This window comes from Anastrepha ludens, chromosome 5, assembly GCF_028408465.1.
Source record: "Anastrepha ludens isolate Willacy chromosome 5, idAnaLude1.1, whole genome shotgun sequence".
Lineage (NCBI taxonomy): Eukaryota > Metazoa > Arthropoda > Insecta > Diptera > Tephritidae > Anastrepha > Anastrepha ludens.
In genome coordinates, this window is record NC_071501.1 from 89,117,921 (window position 1) to 89,145,153 (window position 27,233).

At 37.5% G+C, this 27,233-nt stretch overlaps 1 protein-coding gene across 4 annotated transcripts in view; it reads left to right on the forward strand.

The window, feature by feature from the left end:
* Window positions 1–10,147: 10,147 nt before the first annotated feature.
* The window catches only part of LOC128865278 (protein bark beetle), a 57,113-nt gene continuing 40,027 nt past the window's right edge, over window positions 10,148–27,233 (forward strand). For 2 of the 4 annotated variants that reach the window (XM_054105443.1, XM_054105446.1), the window contains exon 1: window positions 10,148–10,421. The gene's annotated coding sequence lies outside the window, so the exon portion shown is untranslated. The remainder of the gene's footprint in view (window positions 10,422–27,233) is intronic. The other 2 variants (XM_054105445.1, XM_054105447.1) reach the window with 1 other exon arrangement.

The window sequence follows — 27,233 nt, forward strand, 5'->3', positions numbered from 1 at the left end:
GGAAAGAACGAGTCCTCAAGTCATTCGATAACATCCGGCGATTCGCTCCACTCGGCCGGCTTAGACGCCACGTCACAAAATCCACTGTATCTCCGAAAATAATTCGAATTTTGAAAAATCCACTGAAGGACATATTTTTGTAGGTCTAAACTTTGAAAATATGCAAAAAGAAATCGATTTTTTTCAAATTTCTAGACCAGAATACCCCTTAAGCTCTCTTAAAAAATGTATGGTGCTCAACCACTCTGTGGCGTCTTCACAAAAAATGTATGGCAAAAATTTATGAAAAAATGTGCGAGTGTATGCCAATATTATGATCAATACTGTATGTGCCCATGCACGTATCTTCATAAACTTTAATAAAATTGTAAAAGCAGTGAAGTATCCGCCACACGTCCCAGTACTTGCCCGCACAAGTACGTTTTGCGGTTACTCCTTTCTTAGGTGTAGATTTTGAAAAGTTTTTGATTAAAATAAAATTATTGTTATACGAAATAAAGTTATGCGTGACTTGTTACGTTGATGAACAATTGGGAATGGGCCCACCCAATGATATTGTCTACTTACTTATGTGTCATCGAAGAAATAAAATTAAAATTGAACTCAAAATTGAAACTACACAGCTTTCTAGGCATTTCCGCTTTCAGCATTTCAGCTTTATTCAGTTTCATGGTGAAGTAAAGTTGGTCGTGTTCGCCGTGTCCAATGTTGATGCCAGGAAAAGATTTTGTTTAGAGCTAAAAATGGGGAGGTGGAGCTAGAAAGAGCTAAATTATTTTAAGCAAAAATAGGTCAAAATATTTCAGATTTGTTAATATGCGTACTTACATTTATTTCTTACTGAACTTTAACCGATTTTATAATAAATAAATTATTTTACAGGAATAAGTGAAGAATATTCGTAAAAGCCCCTTAGGAAAGTGGTGTGCCTAGCCAGCTTCTTTTTCTGATTGTAAAAGTACACCCCCTCGGCAGGCAATGGCAAAGCTCCGAGTGTATTTCTACCATGAAAAAGCTCCTCATAAAAATATCTGCCGTTCGGAGTCGGCTTGAAACTGCCCCTCCATTTGTGGAACAACATCAAGACGCACACCACAAATCGGAAGAGGAGCTCGGAGCTTATTTATTTTTATTTAAAAGTACACAAAAAACCTTTTTCCGGTGCGCCTAGTATAGCGGTACTGGGGCCAGAGTTAAATTTTTTTGTATTTCAAAGCACCATATTTTTATCGCACCTACCTAATGACACCCATCTAGTTTTTTATCGGAGTATAAACGACATTTGTTTAGCGGCGCACTTTTCGTCATCAGCATCATAACTTTCAGAGTCCATCTTTTAACGTTCGTCGCTTTCTACTGATTTCTGCATTTCTTTGCTTTCTTTCTTTCGAATGGATTATACTATATAACTCGTAGCTGCGGCGGGTATGGTATGCCCTCAAAAAGTAAATGCCATAAGAAAATTCATTCCAACAATATCATTTTAAGGTCTCAAGCTCTTAAAAACACACCCACTACTTGAAAACGCGTATTGTAATAAACAAAGAAGCTTACAATTTAACGTTCCCTTGTGTAAAACATTTTGTTTTTGAATACCTTTTTGGCTAATTAAAAAAATATTTTGAGTGATGGAAATCTTTATTTCAACCTTCATTGAGAGGTCAAAGTTTGTATACTGCAGTTATTTAGTTCACAAGTGTCAAATATGATTGACGTACGATTTCATTTGCAAAAATTATAAATTTTCCGATAGGGTGATTAATTTTGCGCCACCTTTAATAAGAAGTTATCAACACAGCCACTAATCGTGTCACGTCGTTGTTATCTGAACACCGACTTTTTGGCAAAATTATGCTGCTAAATCCCCTATGGCTTGCTCTGGATGGGCAAACCTTGAAATTTATCAATCATGATAAAAGCAAACTTATTCAGTATCTAATGGTTAATGGTTAATGGTAGTAAAGGGTTAAGGTATGGCCCTTTAGCACTGCCACCATATTGATCTATTGTGCATCCTATGCTGTCTATTGACTGTTAAGTATGCTTATGAATTGTACCAGCTCCTTCTGAGGGAGTGATTGAAGGTCTTCATCTGTAAGCATGAACTTGTATAAAAATCTTTTCCTTCTATGCGTCAACCCCGGACATTCGATGATGAGATGTTGTATAGACTCCTCATCTTCGCAGCAAAATCTGCAGGTGCTGGTGTTAGTTATGCCTATTTTATGTAAGTGTTTGTTGCAGGTGAAGTGACCCGTGAAGGCGCCTGTGAGAGTGCGAATGCTCTTTTTGTTTAACGTGAGGGCCATGCTAGCTCTTTTAGCATTGAAACTTAAGAACTTTTTGGAGTGTCTAAGACCCTCTACGTTGTTCCAATGCTGATTTAATAGAGTTTTGGCCCAGTATTTTACTTTTTGTTTTAGGCTGTTTTTGTTAAATCCAAACATGGGACTAGGTCCCATGAAGTTTACATCTGCCCCTTTTTTGGCTTGAAAGTCTGCCTTTTCGTTGCCGTCATATCCCTCATGTCCTGGTACCCAATTGTTTTTGGATGCCTGGTTATTGAATGCCTTGTGGCATTCTAAGAGAGTTTTTGAGTTGTAGGTATAGCTGTCTAAAGCTTTTAGAACTGATTGGCTGTCCGAGAGTATTCTAATCTTTACTCTCTTGTGGCTTCTACGTTGCATGATGTTTGCTGCTTCCATTATTGCGTATAATTCCGCTTGGAAGATGGTGGTGTCCCTGGTGAGAGTGAACGATTTGTGGATTCTGGGCCCCACTACTCCTGCTCCTACACCATAAGGTGTTTTTGATCCATCAGTGTACCATTTTTGTGAATCATGATTCATTCATTTAGGGTTTGTTTTCCACTCGATCCTCCCAGGAAAGGTAACTTTTTATCCTTTTGTGAAACAAAGGGTTGGGTCAATGTTTTGATTTTATTTAGGATACTTAGGTGACCGGTAAGGTTGCCTAATTTGAAATTTTCTTTCCTGTGTAGCGTGAGTGCTTGACGAGCTGCTTCCTCTTGGATTGCTATATGAAGTGGTGGGAGATTAAGGAGTGCTCCCTTGCCAGCTGTTGGGGTAGTTCTCATAGCCCCTGTGATGCATAGGCAAGCAAGCCTTTGTACTTTTCCCACTTTGGTTATCGCTGTTTTTTGGATAGATTTGCTCCACCATACTAGTGCCCCATACAGTATGATTGGTCTAACCATTTGGGTGTATATCCAGAGGGCCATACTAGGGATGAGGCCCCAGGATCTCCCTAGTAATTGTTTGGTTGTCCACAAGGATTTCGTGGCTTTTTTTGTTATATTATTTATATGTGATTCCCAAGTGAGTTTTTTATCTAAGGTTAAACCTAGATACTTGACCTCTTCCTTTAGTTCTATCACTGTTTCATTTATTTTCAATATAGGAATCTTTCTTTTTCTTGTGAAGGGGATAATTGTGGTTTTGTTAGGATTGATCGACAGCCCCTCCTTTTTACACCATTCCCATGTTGCGTTCAAGGCATTTTGCATTAAGTCTGTTAGTGTCATTTCATGGTTGCCTTTTATTATAACAGATGGGAGAGGTACTAAATTCTGCTTTTCAAAATTCTTTTGCATGAAAATTCTGTAAAAATCAAAAAAAAATTCTGTCCAGCCTAAATTCTTTTGGTTCAATATTCTGTATTTAAAATTCTGTATGATCAAAATGATGGAGAACTGAAATTCTGTATATTAAAATTCTGGAATCAAAATTATTTTCGATCAAAATGCTGTAACAATATAACCAAATAAGCAGATAACCTAATAAGCACGCTTACCTGAATAGCACATTTATTTTATGAATAATGGAATTCTGATTTTATAGAAACAAAAATTCAAAAATTCATTCAAAACAAAAGTTATTACATTATAATGGCGAAACAATTATTATATTATTAAATTTTTAGCAATTCGCTTTATAAAAGAAACATGCCTTAATATAAGCCTTTTTTGTTATTCTTTTAATTCTGTTGTTTGCTTTTACAGCCTTCTTCGTTTGACTAATTTTGTGACCATTTTGAATTTTAGCTAGTTGTGCTTTCGCCTTTTAGATCATTAATTAGTTTGTACAACCCTGAGTTTCATTTCCCAACAATAACTTTTAGCCGTCGATGCCAAGCTTCAATACTGTTTTGCGTTCTGGGGAAAGCGATATTGGACTCATCGTGCACTGACCAAAATTTTGGTGGGTATTTTGGTATACAATGAAAGAATGGGAATTGATTAAAACAGTTAGGTATTTGAACGAAGTATACAGAAAATATTGCAATTATTCTACAATATATTTTGTCTGAAGCTATAAATACATACAAACATATGTATATTTGCTTTATGTAAATCTGTTTTGATAATATAGGAAACCATATGGGTCAAGACAAGTCTTGTATTGGCAGTATTTTGTTTTGCAAAACTCTATATTTAAAAATCGGAAGAGCATATGGAAAAATAAAAAAGTGCGCACTTTTTTTATTTATCCATATGCTCTTCCGATTTTTCAATACAGAATTTTGCAATGCAGAATTTTGACAATACATAATTTTGATTTACAAAATTTAAAATTACAGTGTTCCGCAATACAGAATTTTAACATTACAGAATTTTGCATTACAGATTTTTGAATACAGAATATTGAATACAAAATTTTAAATACAGAATTTTGAACCAAAATCATATTGTACCCAACCCATAACAGATATGTCATCTGCATAACCAATGGTTATAAATCCCTTATTGTTTAGGTGCTGCACCAAGTCATAAACTAGTAGGGGCCATAGCAGTAGAGAAAAAACTCCTCCTTGCGGACATCCCTGTACTGTTGTTACATTAAGTTCAGCTAGGCCTAACGAGGCTCTAATAATCCTCTGATTACCCATTTGGCTTATCCAATGTGTTAATATAGGGTTGCACCTCTTTTCTCGAGTGCTGTTTCCATGGATCTATAAAGGGGGGCATCTAACATACTGCTCGTAGAATGGGAGAAAGTTAGTGTAAAACTATTTTACACGTCACAATTATAAAAGTCAAATATTATTAAAGACAGACTTACAGACTTACGAGGTTCAATTATCTCCTTCATCTATGTACTTCGATATCGCCTCACTGCAGCAGAGAGAGCTATTTCAATGAAATTATCTTCCACAATTAATCGGAAGGTTAACTCTTTCTAATATAGTAAATATATAGAACAGTTGTAAAATGTGGAAAATCTTTCGTTATGTGTTTGGCTGAACTTCTCCTCTAATTTGTGTCCTACAAATGGAGGGATCTACAGTTTTTAGGCAGATGACTTTTATCAGAAATTTTTTCAGAGCAGAAGTAAACACAGAAGGCACTGAAGGTTGGCACAGGGTTGGTTGGCACAATGAAGCTCAACTCCTATACGCTTTTTGATCCCATCTCAATCATTTTTTTAATTGTTCCAATAACTCAGCCATTCCATATACTCTTTTTTATTCACCGCTACTGGTCTTGAGAATTTCATACTCCAAGACTGGAACTTCTATGACTTTTGACATTGAACATCTAGTTTACGGATGTGCATAAATAAATTACACTGTGCGACAGTGAAAATATACTTTTATAGAGACCTAGCACAACTTGTAGGTATAGTAAAACTAAGAAACATGGTATAGGAGAAATTTCCAATACACCCCCAAAATCTCATTTTATGGCCATAAAACCGTTTTTCAGTAGGTTGATGTGAACAATCACTCCTAACTTCGCCAATTTCCATCCGATTTCGAATTTGTTTTTTTAGTTCGAAAGAACAAAAACAAGCCTTTTTGACAGTGTGTTGACAATTTTTCTGAAATGACAACTGACGAGACTGTAGACGGAAGTATTTGGAATTTTTTTATTTTTTCTCTATTTTTTCAACTTTGACATAATTTTTACGATATTATCCGATATTGAGGATTTTTTTTAGTACACTGCCGTTATAGTAAATTTAATTTTGCGTCGAATGAGCTATATTTGACTGTAATTGAATTAAAATTAATAGAGTTGTGTGGGTTTTAAGATTTTTTCTTTTTTTTTACTACGAGATTTGGTATGCGTTTCGAAGCATGAAAATGATAACAAGTGTCATTATAAACACATACTATTTATTGGAGTATTGTGCAGTGCAGCACTGTACGGTATGGTACGGTACGGTACGGTGCAGTACAAAACGGAACTGGTTCCAAACTTAAAAATGCATTGGAAACGGCCCTTTGGAGTTTAGTATGGTACGGTACATTTGTCATTCTCTTCATCAGTTTTGAATACTTCTCTGTAAGAAATTCGATCATCATCATTCATTTTAAGTCGTCATCAACTAAATTCCATTGTTTTAATCGAGAAGCGAGCGTTTCAGATTGTCTTCCCGATAGAAGTAAATCACGAGAAAGATCCTGAAAATCTGAATTTGATACAATGTGTCCTTCTGAAGACTTAGAAGCAGACGGAAAGTACTCTTCATCATCAGGTTTATTGTTATCAGTTTGATCATCATCAGCAATGAGTTGAACTTCTTTCAGTTCATGACCTGCAGTTGAGTCAATCATATCGTTCAAGACTACGGGGTTCTTAACAGTTGCAACATCAGCATACTTTATGTGCTTTCGAGTTTTATAATGATGACCGTTTACGTCCGTTTTACAAAAATAACAATCATCTGGTTTATGATAAGGCTGATGATGCCACATCATCGGAGAATATTGAGAAATTCGACTTTTCTGGCAACGTTTTGATTTATATCTCTTGAATTTCAATGAAACAAACAATAAAACTTTGACGTTTTAATAAGGTTAAATTATAATAACAAACTTCTTTTGTTAATCAATGTACAGTGTGAACTTTCGTACACTTGGGAGCTTTTTCATATTTCTATTGAAAAAAAATGTGCTATAATATGTCAGATATTTTCGTAAGTTCTAACCAATTCTGTTGTATGCAGTACAGTGTACTCTTATGTATACATATACACTCCAATAAATATTACGTATCTATAATAACGCATCAAAACACGTCCTTATTCCCATTTAGCGTAAGCTATACCTACATACCAAATTAGTAAAAAAAAAAAATAAAATCTTGTAACTCACACAACTCTTTTAATTTTAATTCAATTACAGTCAAATATGGCTCATTTGACGCAAAATTAAATTTACTATAACGGCAGTGTACTAAAAAAAATCCTCAATATCGGATAATATCGTAAAAATTATGTCAAAGTTGAAAAAATAGAGAAAAAATAAAAAAATTTCAAATACTTCCGTCTACAGTCTCGTCAGTTGTCACTTCAGAAAAATTGTCAACACACTGTCAAAAAGGCTTGTTTTTGTTCTTTCGAACTAAAAAAACAAATTCGAAATCGGATGGAAATTGGCGAAGTTAGGAGTGATTGTTCACATCAACCTACTGAAAAACGGTTTTATGGCCATAAAATGAGATTTTGGGGGTGTATTGGAAATTTCTTCTATACCATGTTTCTTAGTTTTACTATACCTACAAGTTGTGCTAAGCCTCCATAAAAGTATATTTAATTTTTTCTTTTTTGTCACACCGTGTTATCGAAATACAGAATGTGCTTGCTATCGGAACTTATGGCAACAGCGGTGGGAAAGCATTGCATTCGCTTTGGCTACCAAATTTCGTGCAACGGAGACCTTGAATGTCAAGGGAACTGGAACTTTGTCAGGGTGGCCATATTTCATACTTCTTCCACGTCCTGGAAAATTCTTCTTTGACAGAAACTCAAAGATCTCCTTCTAACTGGCAACGAGTAGAAAGAGGAACTATTTGTGAAACAGTGCGGCGCTTGCCCCCCTAATGTACCAAGTACGGAAATCTAGTAGTTACCGAGATGTCTATTGACTTTGCCAAATAGTTTAGCTTCGCAACGGTAAGGGGCTAGTATTACTATTTTTCTGACAGGCAATCAACCATAAAGGCCTTTGTAGTAATAGCAGTACTGTAGTAGTAGTTCTTCTGGTCCGGAACGGCTCAACTCATGACTTGTTATGGAGCGACCGCTATTAAAAAAGCTCCTAATAAAAACAACTCCCAGTTGTGGAAAAACGTCCAGAAGCAGGCCAAAAATAGGAGGAGCGGCTCGACCAAACACCTAATAGAAATGTACGCGCCAGTTATTTATTTTAATTTTTTAACTTTCATCAGTAGTTGGATCTCACAACTCTGACAAAGCTTGACTAAGTACGTATAGGTGAACTAAAGTCCTGCATAACCCCCAGGAATTTGTGCTCTTTGTACTACTAGGATTTTCAATCATCATTAAGTAGAAGGATAAGAGTAACTATTATTTTTACAAGGCATTCTGCATTGTATGCTCACACAGCCAGGATAGGACTACAATACAACTCTTTCTGATGCTGCTGCAACTGCCCTGGAACGATAGAAATGGCGAAGGACCTTCTTTGCAATAGCTCGGCATTGTGTAGGGCCAGAAATAAGTATTTGGGCAAATTTTATTTTGATAGTTTAACAGAGTTGAGCAACATTATTTCTCTGAAATTGTTTAGGATAATAAAGCCAACTAATTGACGACCGTCGTAACCGAATGTGTTAGTGCGTGACCGCCATGCGGAAGTTTGTAGGTTCAAATCTCTGTGAAACACTAAAATGAAGAAAAGCATTTTTGTAACAGCGGTCGCCATGCGACAGGCAATCGCTAAAACCATTTGCGGTTCGGACTCGCCTTATAGGCTTAGGTCCCTCCAACATAAAGACACACACCTCAAATAGGAGGAGGAATTCGGCCAATCACCTAACAGAAGTGTACACCAATTATTTTTTTTTTAATTGGATTTATTCGAAATATGTTTGATAAGGTAACGGAAAACGAAGACAAACACTGTTTTCGCAGTTTTACGGATGGCTCCAGGACCGAGTACGGGTCCGGCTCTGGGATCTACGTGGAATTCAGCGGGACATAACTGCACTTTGCTCTTGGAATGCGTTCATCTGTGTTTCAAGCGGAGGTGTATGCTGTTCAAAAAGCAATGAACTTTGTGGTGGAAAACAGATGGAGAGGCAGATCTATCATATATAAGTATGTCTGCAGTCTTAGACAGCCCTCTAACCCCTTCAAGGGTATTCGAGACCTGTATATCAAGCCAACTTCCTTGGCCCGGAGCCCATTCTGCCAATCCCTCCTACAGCCATCAAAGCCACGGTTAGCAAATGGGTTAGTGGGAGAGGCTGCAGATGGACTAAACTGCCTCCTGTCACTAAGCACTGATGACGGGCCACTTTCTGTGGGCGAAGCACATGGAAAAGGTAGGCATCTCAGACAGTGCACTCTGCCCAGCTTATGGAGAAGAAGATGAGACGGCGAATGGGGTATTTGTCACTGATGTGTTAAGGAGCGACCACCTTGGCTCCTTGGCACCACAAGATCTACTCAGAGTTCTTCGAAACTCGGGAAGATTTAAGGAAAATTAAAAAGGAATTCGAGTGCAGTACAATGGACTTAATGTTGTGTCTGGACTTAATGTGTACGAGTGCTATACTTACTAGTTGTCCCGACAAAAAAACAAAAAACCAAAAATGCTTTCCTTTAGGTTTAGATATCTCATTATACTTTTCGTGTTGTATTTAAAGGTATTAAAGTTTAAAAAAATTTATATGGAAATGGCATTCAAACAATTGCTCACAAATAACAAAACCAAAAATTACTATTTACTAGGCGCAATAAACAATCAAATGCATCCGTAACTTAACGAAAATAAAGTGGCTCATTCACGAGTTCCACAAAGCTGCCCCACTCTAAAGATCTTGGGGATCCAAAAGTTACAAGTTTAGGCAAAGCAAATGAAACACAGCTGCCAGAGCTTAAAGCCAACTTAAGTATTACCAACGAAAAAGCGCTGAAGAAACAGGTTAAGACAATACGAACGTAAACAAAGTAGAACCAAAACAACTTATGCGAGGGGCTAAAGCCGTTAGCGGTGTGCGATACACAGACGCACACAAACGCCTAGGCAAGAAAACTTTAGGTAAATGAGCGCGCGCGCACATTAAAGCTCACTTAAGTTACTTAATTAATGAATAGGTGAATGATACAGTGGCGGCACTTGGGCACTTAGACGCCACTGTCACCGACACCAGCACAGCTAGCCAGCCAGCCAGATAGCAGTATCGCCTTACCAGGTGTATGCGCGCGACGCTCTCAGATCGACAGTTAGTTTGATTCTTGGTGCTGAGCGAGTTGGAAGCGAGTTGGTGGAACGACGGTCGGTTGAACGGTTCAATTGTTGCTTATATATTTTTGTGGCCAAGTTGAGGGGACCGCGCCTATTTTGGCAAATAAAATACTCGAAAGCGTGCGAATCTTCCCATGGAGGGGCGTGAAAAGTGTAGTCGCGCTTGAATGAAAGTGAAAAATGTATGAAAAGTGATTCAATTAATAAGGAAAATTTAGATTTTTAGCAAAGAAATGTGCTGAAAAATGGTGAAAAATATGCATGTGTGTGTGAGTGTGTGTGCATTTTCACACAAATGTATGGGTGAGTTGGTTGAAAAGACTTGCCAGCCAACTGACATTTGCACATAACCCATACTAAGAAGGCTTAAAGAGAGAGGAGCTTATGGCAAAGTCTTAAAGGCAGTAAAAAAGACGTTAATAACAACAACAGCAACAACAACTGCATTCATTTTCAAGAAATAAGAGGCAAACAACAAATGAGGGAAAAATGTTGAAGTTTGTGAATATAAATGCGACAAAATAATGAAGTTTGTGGAAGTGGAAGTCGAAGAAAATGAAGATAAAGAAGTGTAAATGGGGGGTTAAGAAAGGCAAAGTCGCAGAGGTGACAAAATAAAGTTCTGCACGTAAATCTGTAGCGGCTAAAAAACAAACAAAAAAAAACATGCAACAACAAATAATAATAAAAATAAATGAGCAACACCCGCATACGCGAAACAATAACAACAAAACAATAAGTGCTGCTTTAATGCTGCGCGCATTAAACACTGATTCATTTGTGGAGATACTCGATTATATTGAAAATAATAAAAAATGTTCTCATAATGACCGAAACGAGTTTTATGTGAAATAAGTTCAATGAAAATGCAGAATAAAAACGAAGAAATTATTTTAAAATGACAAAATTTTAAATTTGAATGGGTGTAAGAAAAAACTGAAAAAAAATTAAATAAAATATAATACAACGAAATTAAAATAAAAATTAAAAATAAAATAAAAATAAAATAAGTTTAAATAACTAAAATAAAGCTAAATAAAACCAAAAAAATAAAAGATTTAATCGAGTAAAACAAAATTAAATTAATTAACTAAAATAAAGCAAGATAAAACCAAAAAACTTAAGTATACCAAACTAAATTGAATACCTGAAATAAAGCACAACAAGACAAAATAAAATTAATATAAAAAAATCAAACAAAATAATATTAAATTAAATAACTAAAATATAGCAGCAAAAAAATTAAAAAAAAATTATTATTATTATAATTATAAATAATGTCTGATTAATTCTACTTCAATAGTGCGACGGCCCATAGAAAATTCTTTGACTACCTCACTGCACCCCTTATTATAGTATGACTTGGTCTTGCGTGAGCTCATTATTTATATATATGTGTGAATTGTCGTTGGTTGAAATTTACTATTGTATTGAGTTCGCGAATAAAATATGATATGGTTTAAGCACAAACAAGTAATTCTAAAAAATGAAAAGATATATAAAATAATGAACAGATACATTTTGCAAAAAAACCTCCTATGCTGCTGTCCTACTCTCTCGAAAACTTGACTATGCTACCAGGCTGCTCTCAGTTTTGAAAGACTAGAATGTATCCCTGAACTGGAGCTTGAGCTAATCCTAAAATTTACGAACAGTACGCGCATCTTGAGCAATGCATATTTTCGCTAAAAATAGGACTTGGGTCTGGTATCGCTATGGAGCAAAATGGTATTTGTGTGGCTTCGGCCAGAGTACTAGTACGCTTTATCGATAAAGGTCAACAATTTTAAATAATTTTTCGTAGAGAAGAAAATTTAAGGAATTTTATTGCCACCCAGCAACGGAATGGCGCCACACAAAGTGCTTTCCGAGAAGATACAACGTGAAAAGGTTGAAAGATCTAATCGGTCTCTCAAAGTACGACTCTTGGTGCGACACCAACTCGAAAAGATATAAAAGATACGGATGATCGGCTCATGATGATCAGAGAAAAAGCTTCGCCACTATCCTTTAGATTTCTCAATAAAAGTGGCTCTAGACGATGTATTGTGAAGGGAAAAAGGCACTATAGGTACTCCGGCTACTCTTTGCACTCCTCGATCTACATACATATTTAGTTAGTCAAAATAGTTTTGGCACAGTGATGTTTTTTTACAATATTCTTAATATTTTTCACGCGAATTTTTTTTCATTTTGTATATGCATTTAAATTTTAGTATAAAAAAGCGGACAAGCATTCTGTGGAAGAATATATACTAGACCGTTAGCAAAAACAAAATTAATTTTAAAATTCAATGAGAACTTTCAACAATAACAAATTTGCTATTTGTTGTCATAGAATTAAATGAGCTATAAAACTGTATGCCAGAAAAATATTAAAAATACTGAGGAAAACAATTCGAAATTTTGTTGAAGATTTTATGATTTTTTTATTTTTTCACTACACTTTGAAATACGTTGTTTTTCTTTTAGCTAGGAACTATGTTTTCATACAAAATTAGCGAAAAAATTCGTATGAAAAACATAGCGAATATTCTAAAAACCAATCGCTGTGCCCAAACTGTTTTGACTCACTGTATATGTAATACATTGCATTTATTAGAGAACAGAATTCCCTGAAAGTTTAAATATTCCAAGGCCTAATAGAGAGTTGTTATTAAAAACTTATTACTTTAAATATTAGCTGCTTTCGATTCACTACTTCTCGGCGCGCTAGAGAATTCAGCTGCTCGCTAAAGGAACCAATTATATGTGAAAGCAAACCCATATTAAGAGATGCTCTAGCGGCTTGGTTTCTAGCAGCTTAGCTCACAAGCGATACAATTACGCCAGTGCTTCCAAGTTGTTTGTTTCTATTATATTTTGCATAATTTCAGGGGGACGCTTTAGAAAGTAATGAAGTTCAGGTTGAGGTTGAGAGGGGTTACCTATAATCTCGAGTGGTAGCCCCCTCTCTCGCTAATTTCCCCTGACACCAAAAGCAGCTGTTAATAGTAGGGTAAATTGTGCTGAGGTAATTTATAGATTTTGGTTACAAGATTTTTTAGAATCTATCGAACGTTTTCTAAGCGACATGCAGATGCCCAAGAATGACTGTCTACAGGTAATGGAAAAAGTGTGTATTTCAAATCAGTTGATGGTACCTTGGCTGATTCTGAAAATCAGTTTGCTCTTTGAAGTTTTAATTCCTGGAGCTTTAATTCCGTTTATGAAGAACGGAAAGAAACACTTGTGGCATATATCTTTTTTCTCTGCTTTATGCATCTTTTCCTGTATTATTTGCTTTACGTTTTCTCCAGATTCTCCTCCTCGGATCGAATACTTCGATAGAAGAAAAATTATTGGAAAACATTTGAAAATGTAGAAAACTCGTTGTTGTGATTGTTATCGTTTTCGTCTAACTCATCTAGTGGTAGACCCAGAAAATATGCTGTTCCGAAAGGTTGGGTCCAGAGGGAGAGGGTTGTTAGGTTCTGCGTTACTGGAATGACTCGAGTTTTTCCCGATTAGGAGCAGCTACCTTAGTAAACTAGCTCTGTTTTGTGCATTGTAAAAAACTAGTTGATATTGATTTCCAATTATGAAAATATTGGGATTAGCAGCAAATTACGAGGGTCGTTTGAAAAGTCCGTTCAAAGTCAGAGAGATGGCACTATTGTCGCGTAGCGAAGCTGTGTTTAATTAGTAGCATCTCTTGGAAGAGCATACAGCTCGTTTCAGCCAGATCGGTTTAAATCTTTGTATGTGGCATTCGTTTGAATCGAGAAAATGGAGGGATTTTCAAAAAAGTTCTTTGCCATCACGACAACGCACCAGCTCACAACTCAGTAGTTGTGGTCGAAATGGATATAGGGTTTCAACTCATTTCTTTCTTGTGTTCTCTCGAACTCGTAATTACTCCCCAATTTGAAAAAATGGCTGGCGAAATGGAAAAGAAGGCGAGCCAAGAAGCACCTAGAAATTTGATAACTCCCAAGACACTCAGCCCAAAAAGCTCACTGCATTCAAAGCTTCGGAAAGTAAAAGGGTAAATAGTCAAGGAGGAAAGAAAAGAAGTCGCAGAGAGAAAGAGATAGGACAGATAGAATAGAGACAGAGATGGCTAGTCCTCATTATTCATTCTCATGAACACAAAATACGTGGCCTTGCTCTAGCAACGGCAGGCCACTCAAATAGAAAATACTCGGTGTTATTCGTCTCCTCTAAGCAAGACAGGCAAATTGGGTCCTCAATGATTCCAATGGTGATCATACAGGGTTTGATTGAAAAGTAATGAGCCTTATATTTTTTAAGCAGTTTTATTAAACCTTTTGGCTTATACAACTAATATTCTTCAAAATAGGACCCTTGAGCGTCAATACACCGCTGGTAGCGGCCCTTCCACTGCAGGAAACATTTTTTAAACTCATCCGCCGGAATCGCGTTCAATTCGGCTGTCACAGTTTTTGAATCGCGTCGATGAAGTCGAAACGCCTCCCCTTCAGTTTTCGTTTTAGGCGCGGGAACAAGAAGAAGTCCGGAGGGGTCAGCGCATTGTCGTGATGAAGGGTCCAATTGTTGACGAGGTCGGGCCGAACCCGGGCGACGCGGTTTTTCAGCCGAAGGAGCACTTCTTTGTAAAATGCCGCGTTTACAGTGCGTCCTGGTGGTACAAACTCCTTGTGGACGATGCCTCGAGAGTCGAAAAAGATGATCAGCATGGTTTTGGCCTTGGAGACATGCGCGCCTTCTTGGGCCACCGTTTTACCCGGGCACTGGACAGAGATTGGTCCCGTAAGCCTCCTTGAGTAGCCCAATGGTTTCGATACTCGTTTTGTTTAGCTTTACGCAAAATTTGATCGAGTAACGTTGCTCCAACGATCGCTACGTTTTCGCCACGCCAAAATCCTAACACACTTTTAAAACACCTTTCCCGCGCGGAGCGATGTTGACTGCACCGCTGTTGCCAGCGAACTGGGACCGGTTTCTAGTGGAAGGGGAAGGTCCAACGATCATTTTCCCCCACCAGCCGATTCGGTTGATCGTTTGGCAGACGCTCCGCGCGGGAAGGCTCATTACTTTTCAATCACACCCTGTATGCTGACCCCATTGGTCGACCCGAACGTCTTTAGTTTACTGTTCGAGCTTGTCACAAAACACTTCGCAGTTCGTTCGACAGTTTTTTAGACTGGACCACCGCTTTTATGTAAATTGCATACAAATCACTGATTCAATTTCTGATTCCTGTAGCACTGATAGCGATTATATACTCTGGTGCTTGTGGGGTAACCGCTGATCCGCAGTTGGTGAAATCGTAGAAGCCCAAAAGAAGACTTTAGCGAAAAATAAAAAAGGCTTACCCCAACTATTAACCGATTTTTATTTTTGAACCTACTTTTCAAACTACCCTCGTAAAAGCTATAATTAATCTCGTTAATAAATTTATTCATTATGCACTCTTGCTGATCTACGTGCACATAATTACATGTATATATGTATAATATATTTGTATGTATGCCTGCTTCATAAGTTCACAAGCCAATAAATCTACATTCGTGCCTTATGGGGCTTCCAAGTAATCTAGAAAAATAAAATTATACAAGAGCAAAATATTGAAATGGAAAAATCTGATTGCAATCGTGTTCCGCACTTTACTTTCAAGTCAATGCCTCGTTCGCAAGATACAGTTGCTTCAGCAGCGCTTTTCCTCCGAGTGGTTGTGGGCCACAGGCAACGTTGCGCGAAAAATACTACATCAGGCAGTCATATCTACGTAAATTTCTTGTGATTGACATACTTGTGTCGGTATGTCGGTAGATACTCGTATGTGCATATTCACTTTGCAATTACTTAGCGCATAAGCCCAGCTCCACTATGGTGGCTGCTTATGATTCAGTGAGTCCATGGAGAGGAGCATCATTTCCATGCTTTTGATGTGCTTTTACCAGCCGTTACCGCCGCTAAATACTAACGACGTTGACGACAACAGCGCGTGGCGGGAGCAATAGCACCGAGACGACAACAAATGGTTGCACACGCGGTCGTGCGCAACCGCAGCTTCGGTGCATCACAGTGCGAGTGATTACTCAGCGTGCGGAGATTGGGTGGTGGCAATGGCGGTGATGGCGCTGGCGACAAAGACTTTGCGACTTTGCGGCGTAACAGGTGTTTTTCGCGATTTAATTGTGCGCAACTAACTGTAGCCAATAAACAGTCGATAAGGGAGAGAAAATTAAGAGGACATAAACGGTTTTTTGTAGCGAGAAGAAGTACAACGGCAGTTGAGCTATTAGGAGCATTGAGTGTGCGGGGATAGTTGGAGAGATAAGAGGAGTGATGTGGGTAGTGGGGTCTCCAGTAGTCGGGATATCTGAAAAGGAGGGGGGTTTAAGCGTGAAATATTTAGACGGCGAGGATAATTTCGGCATTTAATTTCTAAGAAAGTTAGAATAAATGTCTGCCTAAGCTATGCCCCACTTGAACAAATAATCATAACGCGTCTATTGTGGTGCCATACAGAGGAAAAAACAGAGGGGAGAAAAGAAAAACCGAGCAGATGGGAATAAGGGAGAAGGGATCTTTTCATTGGAGGATGATGACCAAACGGTGACTAATTACATTACGTTAACCGCTTCAAGCTGCTGATGAATGTCATCAGGTGTGTAATGTTTAAACCTCCTATATCCGTTGAGGCGTTCCCTAGAAAATCATATCAATAATTAAAACAGCTTATGATGGCGCTAGATGCCGTGTGTTGCACAAGGGTAAGCTACCGGAGCCATTCGAAGCTCGAAACAGAGTTCGCAAGGGATGTATTCTATCGTCCGTGTTATTCCTCCTAGTAATAGGAGACGTCCTCGATGCAGCCTTGAGCCCTCTTCACAACTGCGGTCTTAAATGGACGATGACTAGCACGACTATGTGGACGACATATGCCTCCTGGCACATCGCCTAACGAAACTTAAGAGAATGGGTTCCGCGCTTCATAGTGATGCTAGGTCTGCCGGCTTTAAAATCAATATTGACAAGACGAAGGTGATGTGTCTGGCAAATAAGATGTGGAGATTGCAGGTAACCCTATCGAAACAGTGGAAGAATTTAAATAGCTCGGCAACAAAGTTGCCCAGAGCGGTGGCACGGATGTAGACATACGCTGCCGAATCGAAAAATCAGAGGGGCATTCAGGATGTTTTATACTGTACGGCGAAACAACAATCTGAGTTCCAGTTTAAAGGTTAGGCTCTTCAAGACAAATGTGCTGTCGGTACTGCTGTACGATAGTTCTACCTAGAAAATCAAGACCGATATGACTAGTCGCTTTTTGGCCAAAAATAATGCCAAGCAAGGAATTGCTGGAAAAAGGAAACATGGAGACGCTATCCATTTGGATTAGAAGACAGAAATGGCAGTGGATTGGTCATACTTTAAACAAAGTAGACGGTAACATAGCGAAGAAGGTAATGGAATGGAACCCACTCACAGCGAAAGGAAAAGCGTCTGGCAGGAAATCAAAGGAAACATGGTGATAATGACATCCGCAAGTGCAGCAAAAGAGTGAAAACCCAGCTGTCTGAATCTTAGCACGGCGAGAGCAGAGCAGGCGAAGATGCTAAGGTGATGCCACCTCATCCTCTAGACAGCTTCTGCAGAAAGGACTTGTGGCAATCAGAAGTCTCACTGCATGGCTACCTAACTAAAAATGCCCGGAAAGAACACCCACCAAATTCGAGAGCTGCGGCTTTATTAGCCTCAGAAGCTCCCACGAGTGTCCCCGATGTACCCGTGGTCAGAAGAGTATTTTTATATATTTTATTTATGTGGGTACAATGAAACAAACTGTATGGAGTTTAGCCTGTGTTTCAGTCAAACTGACAGCCGAGTCAAGGTAGGTAGGTGGGGTGGTTGTTATAAAGACACACTTAGACCTTTCGCAGGTCAATTGTGATACCACTGGAGCTTATCCTTACTCTACGTGTTCCTTTTCAAACCATCGGGTAGCTTTAATAAACGAGCAGAGCTTCGTTAGTTTTAGATGGGCTATGTCCGCTACATCGGTTAGAAATGCTGTATCAAGAGTGCGCAGCCTTCTCATAGCTAGACTTTCACATTCACATAAAAGGTGTCTGACTGTTTCCTCTTCTTCTGTATTAAGACAGCTTCTACAGAAATCGAAGTACGGGAGTCTAAACCTTCTAGCGTGGCTGCCTATTAAACAATGACAAGTTAATAAACCTATAATTTTTCTTATAGCTTCTCTGTTAAATCTTAACAAGATCTTCGATCGACCGCTGTTCCAGTTCGGCCATGTCTGTCTGTTTAGTTCGCATGTTGTGAGGTTTTGCCAGCTTGTATTTACCTTTTTGATGGTTTCCCTGTCTATAAGTAATTTACAAGTGGCTATGGGCAGGGGTATCAGCGCCTTATCCGGTTCGAGATCGAGCGTTGTACCGGTTCGAGCAAGTTCACCCGCCTTACAGTTTCCTGCAATATTCCTGTGGCCTGAAACCCAGATAAGGTGCACCTTGTAGCACTTAGATACGTCATTTAGTAGTTTAAAACATTCTAGAACTGTTTTTGACGAGTGCGTTTTTGATTCAAGCGCTTTTATTGCCGCTTGACTGTCCGAGTAAATGAAGACTTCATTTGTGGATAATACTCTCGTTTTTATTACTGTAAGTCCCTCTTTTGACTTCCGCCTGAAATACACTGCAGTGGTCAGGTAAGCGAAATGATTGGCATACTCCGAGTTTATCGGAGTAGACCCCTCCACCTACTTTGTTGTCCAGTTTTTAGCCATCTGTGTAGATGTTTAAATCATTTTTCTTAGCCGAGTAAATATGAAGGATGAATTCATAGTAGGTCGTAGTTATAAGTCTAAACACGTAGACACTCCTGAAACTCGATCCCACCTATTTTTGGGAACAGTACTTCGGAGAGTTTTGCAGTGGTTGTGGTTTAACATTAAAGTTGTGTACGTTTGGCCTCAAGTCAGTACTTTTTGCAGCTACATTCAAACTAGAAGCTGGTCTTAAAGCGCGGCACAGGTTTTCAATGCATATATTGTGGTGGGTCTTATTTTTTTACTTTTTTTGAATGGGTGAGGTAGGTTTCAAAAAATGCCTTCGCACTGACCAGTCGCTGTAAGTCGTCTACTGCTTTGAGTGATGTGACCACTAAAGTAATCCCTCATCCTCTTCTGAGGAGACTCCCTCCCCGGCTCTGCTTTCTATATTAGATCGGGAGGGCTACGAACGGCATCCATAAAGGACCAATTCTATTCACCCACGTCTGGGTCCACCATATTTGTAGCCAGCGTTCATGCTATATGCTCGTCTTATTATGCCTCTATCTGTGGCGCATTTGTGTCTATTGACCACAATTGATTAATGCGTTGAGTGTCGTCCCTCCTTTGGACATATGGAGGTTTTGTTTCATGCGACAGCCAAAGTTCTACCTGGAAAATACTTTTAAGTAAAATGCCAAATTTTCATTTATCCATCTAAATTTATTTTATTGCCTTCAAATGCTCTCTGCAAATGCATTTCCAAAATTTTTTAAAAAATATTCGAATTGATTTTGTTTGTAAAAAGAAATAACGAATTAATAGTTTTTAGAAAATATTGAAATTAGAGAGAAAAAAACTCCAAAAATACTTTTAAGCCTATGAAACACAGACAAAACTGCATTAAGGTGGAGCTTTGGGTGCAGATTTCCTGATGGAACTCGTTAGTTCTTTAACGTTAATAACGAGAATTGTCCAACAGTCTTGTCCGTCCAACAGTATTTGTCTAATTATTGAGAACGTCCATATATCGATGTCGAAGGTTGTTCGGCCATACTTTGCGCAAGTAGCAAAATTCTCAACAGAACGTGCAGTTTTTGATCCGTCAATGCTTTTGCTAGCCTCGACAGAACCAGTTTCTTGAAATTTTTCCATCAACCTTCGAATTATCGACTCATTCGGACAATTATTTCCACTAAAAAAATTACGAATTTTGCGATATCGTGTTCATAAAGTACGACTATTTTGAATTTTTTTTTTTTTTTACTTTTATTTAAGTGGCGGGATCCATTTTCATAATAAGAACCAATAATTTTAAAGACTTTTTCTATCGTTTAAAGTTGTGCAACTGTCTACTTGTTTACTATGAAAGATGACAAAAAATTACCTGTCTAGGAATTATTCACTACTAACATGTAGGCGTCACTTTTGAATGAACCTTTATTTCAAAATTGGTCTAACTGTAGAAGTGGATACGTGCTTTGGTAACATATTAAAAAATTTCGACCTTCTTGAACCTTCGTTTGTTGAGTGACAAAATGCTCTGCCCTGCTCTTAACTCCTACTGAAGGTACTTCATAATACCCATGTCAGTAAATTTGGTTACTTAGTCAAAATTATGGACCCAAATCTTACAACAGCAATGATTTTCTCAAAAAGGTTATGAAAGCGAATGAAACTTCTAAGTTTTCAAGTTAACAGAACTTATAGCACAGCGCCAACTAAATGCCTTAGTTAGATCGCCTTGTAACTAGTCCAACTTTAACCACTGGGTAATATCTAAGTAAAGATTTTTTTTCTAATATCGGTCGCTTCTAGGCAGGCAATGGCAAGCCTCCGAGTATGTTTCAGCCATGAAAAAGCTGCTCATAAGAAAACCATCTGCTGCTCGGAGACGGCATTAAACTTTACTGCTTTACTGCTTTACCTACCCTATGATCAGAAAGTACCGGGAATGTTTAAATAAAACAAAAGTGAGATAAATTTCAGCCAAATTTATTTTCTCTTCTTCAAAATATGACCCGTCTGAAGCAACACACATGTGCCAACGTCCTCCATGCACCTCTGGTAAGCCGACGAAGGGATGACATTCAGTTCCTTCGTCGCATTCTCTTTGATCTCCTCTATCGACTGAAATCTCCTTCCACGAAGTGGTAACTTCAACTTGGGCCATATTAGGTAAATTCGGTCCTTGCACGATGGTATTCACTTGGTTTTTAGTCAAATAATTCAGCACAATTTGGGCTCGGTGCGATGGCGCGTTATCATCATGCAAAATCCAAGAACTGGTTGCCCACATTTCCGGCCGTTTGCGCCGTACATCATCTCTCAAACGCTCCAAAACGGATAAATAGGGGCAGATGTGTGTCTTACAGTACTACCAACATAAGAAAAGTATATGGACCGGTTCCCACGTGCGCGGTTCATTTAAATTAAACATTCCCGCTACTTTTTGATCATAGGGTATAATACTAAAAATAATTGAGCTCACGGTAACATAAACTTTTATAAAAATTGCACAGCTACACCCTAGGATTCCGTAACTTGTTCTTAATAAATTCGATATTTTTATGGGCTTGAAAATTTTGAGCTGTTGCAATCTTTGGAGGTGCATGCATATTACCAAAGCCTAGTGCAATAATTCGTGCATAAACATAAAAATATGCGTATGTATGTACATGTGGGATTCGTGTGCATATGTATGCAGTTATGCACCTTCCAAGTGCACTGGTCATGCATCAAAAAGCAAATTGCATTTTATGGATTGATGTAATTCAGATTGCGAAAATACAGAATGTTGAATCAGAGAAATTTTGTATGTATGCATATAAATGATTATAAAACTTATATATATGTAAATATATATGAAAATATGTGTATTTTTGTGCCCAGATGTGTGCATGCGTTTATGGAGCAAGAATTAATAATTTATGTAAGAAATAAAGGGGAGAAAAAATAAGTGCGCATTCATAGCTACAAAATCACTTCTTTCCGTCAAGTGGTTGTATCCATCAAGTGGTTGTATCTACAAACAAGAACAAATACGTTTGAGTGCAAGAAAAATAAGGAAATAGCAAATATAGAATTTATATAAAAAGGGTACGAGAGCGCGAACTTTGTTAAATTATTGAAATATGAAATGAAATATCACATTAGCAATGATATTTTAGACAGCTTTGATATGAAAATTAATTATATAACATTATACATAGCGTTGCCACATATTTTTAAATATAAGCTAGTAAATTTAATTTGATATTTATTGGTTATAGGAATAAGTTTCCACCCTTTCTTAGCCAAAGTTACGAATTATTTAAACAATTATATAATACATGACATTAAGTGAAGTATGTGTCATTGGAAGCTACAACTTTACTCCATCTTTCAGGCAGCATACGGATTCCTCTAACGAAAAATTCGAGTTTTTTTGACTTGATCCATACTGCAAGGATCGATGGTCACGCTGATTTTAGAGCTATACTCTAGTGGAGTTTTCTTCTTAGTTATTTATGTAGAAACCGAATCTGCTATAGACGACGTCGAAAAAATTGGCCCACCCTAATGTATGTATATGGTATTCTTATAAGAATATTCTTCGGGATAACATACATTCAAATAAATCTTTTTTAACGCCATTCTTCATTATATTTTAATTTTAAAATAAATAGCTAAATAAATTTTTTTAACATTGTAAATTAGGTGGCAACCCCATCAAAAAATATGTCTGAATCAAGTCTGTGGACAATACTATTAATTTGATACCGATCTTGCCATGATTTATTTAAAAATCTGCCATGATTTATTAAAAAATGCCAATAATCTCACTGATAACACAAATCCAGATAAAGCTTTTTAACGCTTTTCGTCATTTTGCTTGCTACTTAAGCACATATTGTTTATTATATATATAATTAAAAAATAAATAACTAAAGAAATTTTTTTTATCTTTGAAAACTACGTGGCAACCCCATGAAAAAATATGTCCGTATTAAATCTGTGAAGAATGTCATCAATTTGATACCAATATTGTCATCATTTATATACTTTTCAAATGAATTAGAGAAAGATGGCAACCTTGTGCCAATAATCACAAGGATAACAACTACCTAGATAAGCTTAGGAAGTAAAATGTGAGCCCGGCACCAAATTTAATTCAAATGACATTAAAATTATTCCCACCACTCACCATAATTGCTCGCTTAAATTAATAAATAATGAGGCACCTGTGTCGTTAGGCGGTAAAAAAAATCACTCTAAACACCCTGTTTCCGCTCTCATATGCGTTTATATATAATATAAGCGCCTATGTACGAGTCTGTATATATGTGAGTAAGTGCGATTTCAATGCCATTATGATTAATCACATTGCAAATAAAAAGAAAAACACACACTTACAACAACTACTTACACACTCGCACATCCCATTTCACAAATAAAAGCGCACGGAGCAGCGTCGCCATAGCAACACGAGCGGCGGAAATCAGGAAATCACTCTCACAGGTCAAACGGGATGTGCAGCGGAAGTGTAAATTGACGCCACAACAACATCCAACGGAAGTTGGCTAATATCTGGTAGCTTTAAGCGCTTGGCTGTGGAAAAATGGACAGAGTAATTTTTAATAAGAAAATTGTGGCTAACAAAAGACGTTGCAAAGGTGAAAGAAAACACGTACATACACACACACACACATCTATGTATTGCCCACCGGCAACTATCGTTTATTGAATTATATAATTTCTTTTTGGATTTACATTCGAAACATTGCCTATGACTGCATTCCAAAGCGCGTAGAACGCACACATTTTGCGGTCATTCACACAAACGAGCGGTTTTACTTAAATAAAATATCTACTACGAGTATCTAGCGGCACATTAATTTTATTGTATAAAAACTTTTAAAAGACGTCACCTTAAACAACAAAGTTTATAAGTAGTTTGATGTTGTTTTTGTTGCATTTCTTAGTCATACTTTTTCACGCTAATGCCAAGTGTGTTCGCAGCGTTGCTTTGGGTGCTTTACTACGTACATATTTGTATGTGTGTATGTTTGCTCGCATATGTGTATGTGAGTATGTAGGTGTTTAGTGAATGTGGGCACTCTCTTACATTCTCCAAAAATGGTTATTATCTTTCGTTCGGCGCTACTTTTTATATTTGTTGTTGCTATCACTATTTTAACGGTATCTCTCTGCTGACCGTGGCCACACATTCACCTTTGTTCTAATGACTTTGACAAGCACCAGCGTATGTGTGTATGTAGTGTAGTGTGGAGAGCTCACTAGGCATGACAATCCCGGTATTTCTTGATGAAGTTGTTTTGAAATACCGAAATTCATTGTTGATCTTATGGACTTAGCATAATTTATGAAGTGGCATCAAATATAGGATGGGCCATGTAAAATTTGAGTTTTGAATCGGCTTTAAAAAAAAACGAATCAATATTTTTTCAAACTTTTTTTTTATTTTGAAGATTGAACATTGTCATTTATGAATGAAAAATAATAAAGTAAAGCAGTGTGACAAGTTGCACCGTCCTGTTGAAACCAAATGTCGTCTATGTCATCCTCTTCAATTTTTGGAAACAACTCGTTGAGCATGTCACGGTAACGCTCGCTATTTACTGTAACCGCGGCTCCTCGCTCATTTTCGAAAACAAAATTTTCCCGATGATGCCGCCAGCGTCCCATTTCGTAAATGTCAAACCTTTAAGTAAATTTTGAACACATTTGACATGTCATTTGTGTTACCATTCTCAAAAAAATAGGTGGTTCAAAAAGCAAACGCTATATGGCCCACCTTGTACTACAGAAATACTAACCAGATACTACTTAGATACTACAATTTTCCATGCGGAACTTTTCGCCATAATGGAAACAGTGAAAATCGGATCCAAAAGAGGGTTCGAAAAAGTAAAAAGTAAAAATAAAATTCTTTCGAAAAGTCAATTAGTCCTCAAAGCCTTAAATAGCTTTGTCGACTCAAGTATATTTTCTCTTGCGACCCATCCAAATTGAACTTCTCTTCCTCACTTAATACTAATTTTTCCATTCAACGGGATCTTTATTTGTAACAGAACTCTAAGCCTTGCGGTCCCTTGCAAAATCGATAACGCGATTTTTCCGAAATTTGTTCAAAGGTGTTTTTTTGTAATTTTTTATGCTTTGGATGTGACACTTTCAGAATAACCCTTCGAACATGGGATTTGCTGGCTGCAACATTTGCCATTTCTTTAGTTTTTGCTGTTGGATGCGCGCAATCCTAAGGATTTTGCAGGTTTCCTTTAGTGTCAAGGAGTTCTGCCTTTGTACATGTTACATTTAATGAAAATTTATAGGATTTTTTTCAAAGTTGCACAAAGTTTGCAATATCTTTTTTGTATGAGAATGAGCTATATTTACATAGTTCTTTCTTTTAAGTGACCACCTAAGGGACTGAAAAAACTGTCCATTTATGAGAAAAATGTAAGGAAAGTTAGTAACATGTTATGGGATGGTAGTCCGCTCAAGAGAAAAAACTTAAAGAAAATTCGTAAGGATTTGTGATACGTACTGAAAAAACTGTCGGTCTATGAAAGAAGACCGCTTAAAAGAGGGGTCCGTTAGGAGAGAGTACACTGCATATAAAAAAATTATTAGAATTAAATAAAAAACAAATAAATTGTCTAAACTTGCCAATAATTCAAAATGCTACAGTTAATTAAGGCAGTGTACATATGCAGGCAATATTCTTGGTGTTTCTGGAATGATAGTTATTCGTACTTTACAGGGTGTGGCTCATCGTGTTCAACCCATAGAAGAGTGGCAACATAGATGGGATCTATTAGTAAACCCATAGGCTTATACCTGAAATCGCATTATGGGTGACCACGACGACGTTGATTGACGGACACGGATGCTTTCTGTCGTATCTCCACCATTTTAAGTTGCTCCAACACAATCGAAGATGCGGCGGATGTTATCTTGAAAAGTGACCGTTTTCGAGGCGAGCTTCAAGCATTAAAAGTGCAACTTGGACACCCCTTGGAGGTGAACAATCTGATACCAGCCATGTGTGCATCAATCAGTAACTGGAATCTGTTTCTGAATCGCATTCTGTCGATGTTACTTTTGCATCAAAAAATGGAGCAATTGAGATGACAGAAAACATCCATATGTTAAGGAGGGGACCCTGGGCGCAGAATCCAAATGTGGTCAATAGACATATATGCTGTACCCTCCCGAAGTAATGCAAAAGGTAGTTCTAGGAAGGGAGTTTCCCAGAAGATGAGGAGCGATTTCTTTAGTGGCCACACCACTCAACGCAGTAGCCGAAGGTCGCTATCAGTGAGCATTTTAAACCCTACCTATCCCACAAAACAAAAAAGGGTGTGGTTCATAGTTATTCCTCTGAAGTGGAACCTTTCTTTCTAACTCAACTCACTCATTTAAGAGCAATTATATAGTATTCAGATCGTGCGATGAAATGTTTTTGTGAGCGCAAATACTTTTTACAAAATTTTGCTGCGGGCTTTGAGTTATTATCTAGTTAAAATACACCTATTTCACTTTCAAAAGAGATAAAACAACCTTTCATAAATTGGTAATCTTGCATATTTTGTATTTTTTATTTTAAGAGCGCAAAAGTGAGGTTTTAAGTGCCATTTTTACACACTTACTGATTTCGTTTTGGCGAGAATTTCTGAGGTTGAGTGGCTCGAATTGCGTTTGCTTGTTTTAATTATTTTTAGATCCTCATAATTTTATGCTTTTTTGGGACATTCAATTCAATTGCGTCATCCTTTATAAACTTTTCTACTTTGTAGTACACGGTTCGATTTGCCAAGAAGGATATTTTGGCAATTGCCAACTGAATATTACACCTCAATAAGAATTTCCCTTGTTTTTGTCATAATTTGTCTTTTTTCTTAAATTTTTAAGAACCTGATCGTTTCATTCGTAGTAGTAGTTAACGTAGCTGCAAATAACGCCTACTAAGTTAACATAAAACTATTTAAATCAAAAGATTTGTCCAGAGCACAGAAAATAAGAATGTACAAAGTACTGATACGACCCGTCCTTACATATGGTGCAGAAATATGGACGCTGAAAACAAATGATATTCATCAGCTGATGTGCTTCGAAAGACGTATCATAAGGAAAATATATGGTCCGGTTGCAACAATAGATGGCAGCTACCGCATTCGCTACAATAATGAAATCGAAGAAATCGTTCAAGGACAAAATATAATACGTT